Here is a 5,365-nt window from a genome sequence, read left to right on the forward strand (position 1 = left end):
GATAAATACTAACTCCATCCTTGCAAATTGCTGAGGTCAAAAATCTTGGTGTCATTCTTGACTTCTCTCTTTCTCCCTGCACCATCCACATTTAATCTGGGAGGAAACCCTAGGGGTTCTACCTTCATAATGTCTCCATACTTTGACCACTCTCACTACCTCTGTCACAGTGCGGGCTGCCATGATCTCTCACCTAAATTCTTGCATTAGTCCCCTAACTGGTTTCCCCACTTCAACCTTCTTCTCCAACCCCCATACCTAAGGTCTACTTTGGCTCTAGCAGGTGAGATGACCCTTTTGAAATCTCCTCCTCTGCTCTCCGTTGTATTCCCATCTCAGGCAGAGTCAAGGTCAAGGTCTTCACAGCTGCCTCAAGTGCCCCACCTCTGCCCTCGCCAAAATGGCTTCCTTACTATCCCTCCAGGCGCGCCCTCTCCTCAAGATCTTTGCAACTGGTGGTCTTCTGCCAAGAATGGACTTTCTCCAGACAACTTCATAGATATTTTCAGGTCTGGATTCAAAGTCATCTTGTCGGTGAGTTTTTACCTGACCTGCCCATTTAAAAGTGCAACTTCCATCTCCCCTCCCCATCCCCTACCCTCTACCTCTTGTCTCTTCTTTACTTTTCTCCATAGCACTTATTACCTTCTGATAAAATAAGTATATTTTACTTACTAGTTGATTGTCTATCTCCCCTCACTGGAATGCCAGCTCCATGATAGCAGGGAATTTTGTTTATTCGTCTAGAACCATGCCTAGCACATAATAAGTGATCAATAGATATAAGTTGAATGAATAAATAAGTAAATAGAGAGTATTTCCAACTAAGGCAAAAGCATGATTAACAAGTGTGCTTTCATGAAGGATAGACCCTTTCAGGGAAGCCACTGTACCTTTTCCTTCTTTGTGACCATGACTATCTAACAGTGTCTGTCATATTGTAGGCATTCAATAAATACTTGTTGAATATTTGTTGGAGAACACAGACTGAAGCTAGATTGCCTGTGTTCAAACCCTAGCACCTCTACTTACCAGCTGTGTAACTTGGGAAAAGCACTTAACTTCTCTGTGCCTACTATCTTCATAAAATAGGAATAATACTTATAATAGTAATTATATATGGGGCTGTTGGGAGGATTAAATGAGTAAATATTTTTACAGCATTAATAACTGTTAGATGACAATGACGATGATGACAGTCCTATGAAACTCACAATGAAATAAGAATACTCCAAATTAGCTAAAACTGCCTAGGTTTTTTAAGTGTGAAAAGGTAACATGAATATGATCAAATAAGCTAGGTATAGCATGTCACTCTCCAACTGAAAATCCAAAGGTAACTACTACAATTTCCATAATAAAATCCAAACTTCTAATCTAGCATTCAAGGCCTTCTAAATTTAAGTTTAAATGTTAAACCCAACACTTAACTGAAAAGTTAACATGACATTGTTTTCTCAAATGACAAAGTAAAGAACTTTCTAGAAGTGGATGATGATGATTTTTCTAGGGATCAATAATGCCTCCTATTTTTACCATGCTTTGTGATTTTCAAAGAGCTTTTACGTAGCCTCTTGTTTATAACCATGACCACATTAAAAAGAAAGCAGAGCAGGAAAAAAAAGGGAGGGAGGGAAACAAACCATAAGAGACTCTTAAGAATAGAGAACAAACTGAGGGTTGATAGAGCGAGGTGGGTGGGGAATGGGCTAGATGGGGGATAGGGATTAAAGAGGGCACTTTTGATGAGCACTGGGTGTTGTATAAGTGATGAATCACTGAATTCTACTCCAGAAACCAATATTGCACTGTATGTTAACTACTGAAATTTAAATTTAAAAAAATAATAAAAGTAAAAAAGAAACTAGGGCAAACATCATTATTTTCATTTTACAGATAAGGAAAGTGAAATTCAAAGAGAAAAAGTGATTTGTTTGAGGTTTCATAGCTGGTCATCATCGGTGTATCCAGGACTAGAAAACTGATTCTGCAGATACTGAATTCAGGGTTGTTTTTTTTTTTTAATTTTTTTTACCACAATCTTGTATTGGTGAACACTGAATTTAATGAGTGGATTTTGTATCCCTTGTATATTAAGCACATGTGAGATAAATAATAGGTGCTTAATACATGCTTACTAATCACTTAAGGTAAAAAGTATATATATTTATTCTTTTGCTCTCAGTACAGACTTGTCATAGAAAAGATAGTTCACAGGGGCACCTTCGTGATGCAGTTGGTTAAGCATCCAACTCTTGGCTTCAGCTCGGGTCCTGAACTCAGGGTTGTGGGATTGAGCCCCATGTGGGGCTCTGCGCTCAGCACGGATTCTGTTTGAGGTTCTCACTCCCTCTCACTCTCCCTCTGCGCTTCCCACTCATGCTCTTCCCGCTCATGCCCTCTCTCTCTAAAATACATAAATAAATATTTTTTAAAAAGATAATTCGCATCTTTTAGCAGAAAATAAACAAGCCCCCCAGATCTTGCTACCTTTCATACAAAGTGAGTACTTTTCTAAGGCACAAAAGCTATTGTAATGGGGCCATGATTTCTCTCAGTATTCATATTTACTATTCATTTCTCAGGAGTTCTGCAAGATTGATGCCTAGGTTTCATGATGTAAGTTTCATGACTTTCTTTTGAACTAAAGAATAAATCATCAGATCTTATAAGGTCTTGTGTTCCTCTCTGTATATGTGATTCTAGCTCCTTTTTCCCTGTATTTGAAGAGTCAGAGAGATTTAACTTTAAATTGTCTTACACAGGGACTTAAGACCTCATGGTTTAACATTTCATTGCATACTCCTAACATTTTCTAGGAATAATTAAATATAGGAAATAGTGAGATATTTATATGTAAGACTTATGTTTGAAAATAATCATGTTTCTGAGCTTTGAACAACAGCTTTCTGTATTTCAGAATTTAGCAGATACTATATAATGGACTTTGATCTTTTCTATCTCAACCACACTAAGTAGAAGTTTCTCTAAAGCCTAGAAACACCCAGAAAAAAAGCCTCTTTTGTTCTTGTGTGATATGAAGAGGCATCACAAACAAAAACTTTTAGGGGATAAAAGAAAACAAAGGAAATCTAGCTTTTTGACCCTTGGGGTAATTTAAAGAAACAAGTATGGGACACCTGGGTGGCATAGTCAATTGGGTGGCCAACTGGGTTTGGCTTAGGTTATGATCTCAGGGTTGTGGGATTGAGCCCCACATTGGGCTGGACACTCAACACAGAGTCTGCTTAAGACTGTCTTTCCCTCTCCCTCTGCACCCCCCCCCACGCTCGTGCATGCTCCTGCACACTGATGTGCTCTCTCACTCACTCTCACAAATAAACAAATAAATCTTAAAAAAAAAAAAGAGAGAGAGAGAGAGAAAGGAAGGAAGAAAGAAACAAACAAACAAGTATATAGTCTTTTGTGGGTCAGTTGTCTGCTGGAGCTGATCTCAACAAAGGGCTGGAGATGTTTCCTCCTATTGGCTACCACTCTGGGGACACTTCTGTGATGAGTCTCATGGCTTGCCATGGGAGCTGCCACCATAAAATTAACCAGCGGGTTTTAAAACTTTAAAAACCAGGAAGCTTACTTCCCTCAGCCTCTTCTCTTCAACTTCCACTATTGTGTTCTGCATTTCATCTGTCAAAACGTGTGATGAAAAATGTAATCTAACAAAGGGAGAGGTGCTCAGCCCCCAAGTTTAATGGACACCACGTCTAGACGTTGGGCAGAGAATACATTTACGTTGTTGTACAGGCTGCTCGTGTAAACTGTTATTCCCTGGCACCGACACACTAGGGCGGGAGTCCAAACTTGTGATGGGCAGCAAGCCATGCCAGCAGATGGGCACAGGGATGACAGCCAAGGGACTCTGTATGTGCATCAAGTATAGGTGTTGAGAACAGGAATTCCAACTGAGAAGATCAAAATGACTGTCTGTCTCAAGCTTATGGTTAAGAGCTTGTCAATTCATGCCTTGTTTAATATAAATGGACTGGAAGTCAAGAGAATTGACAGATTTTGACAAAATCTCAGATTTATTTTTTTAAATAGAAATGTAAAAATAACTTGGACATTTGAAGAAAATGGTTTGGTGGTATTTTGTGAGCGGAAAATGTTTCAACTTCTCCAGAAAATTTCATGATTATTGAAGCTTCTCTTAAAGAAATATGGAATTGGAGCATTTTACCAAATTAGCTCATTAGCTTCTCATCTGTTGTTAAAATCCTGTAGTGCATTTAATTCTATTATTTCAATGTCACGTATAATTCTTAAGGAAATTTATCATAACAAATCAATGAAATTGAATTTCCTAATTTAATCATCTGTTAAATCTCAAAAATGCCAGAGATTCACTCTACTTTGTTTTTAATTTAAGAAAGACCTCTCAAAGGGGACACTTTCTTGGTGTTTAAAGTTTTTCTTTTAAAAAATAATTTAAAGCTTCAAATCCGAAAATTACATGATTTGAATCAGAAATGGGAGGAGGGCAGGTTCGGAATCCCCTCAGATCCCTCATGTGAACAGAGAAGGAAACATGTGGCTTATATTACATAACTTCTCTGTGCTTTTTTCCCCTACCTAATAAAATTAGGGAATTGGACTAGACGATCTCGAAGGTCCTTTCCAGCTACAATTCCCTATTCCTAATGTAAACAAATGAAATGGTGTTTTTCTTTCAAAATACGCATCAAAATTCTGAGTTAGAAGTCTCACGGCTGTTACAGCCCCAAAACAAGGCAGAGCACAAGGATTCCTGCTACACAACCGGAATTGCCCTGGATTCCTAAGCCTTTCAGAGGTCAGGAAGTCTTGATTCATCTGCGTTCTTTCCAAGGCCTTAGAGACAGGTTTCCCCGATCATTCAAAGCTCCTCCATAAAAATATTTTTTAATTTGTTATTGAGGAATAATAATATAAACAGGAAAGAACACATATCATAAAAGAATAGCTCACGACCTTTCACAGACGGAACACACCAATGAAAACAGCAACAGATCAAGAACCAGAACATGATCAGCTCCCCCAGTAGGCACTACTCCTTCCAGTCGCTACCTCACCGACAGCATCCACTAGTGGGACTTCCACCCACATAGATTAGCCGTAACTGTCTTTTGAATTTTATATAAATGGAATCGCACAACATGTGCTCTTTTGTGTCGGCTTCTTTCACTCAATATTATGTTCATGAGACTTCACTCACATTGTTGCATGTAGTTTCAGACTGTTTTTTCTCATTGCTAGATAGTAATTCATTTATATATATTACTGGTGACAAACATTTGGCTAGTTTCTAGATTTGGGCAATTACAAATAGTATTCCCGTGAATATTTAAGTACACCTCTTTTTAATAAACAT

This window comes from Ailuropoda melanoleuca, chromosome 15 (assembly GCF_002007445.2).
Source record: "Ailuropoda melanoleuca isolate Jingjing chromosome 15, ASM200744v2, whole genome shotgun sequence".
NCBI lineage: Eukaryota > Metazoa > Chordata > Mammalia > Carnivora > Ursidae > Ailuropoda > Ailuropoda melanoleuca.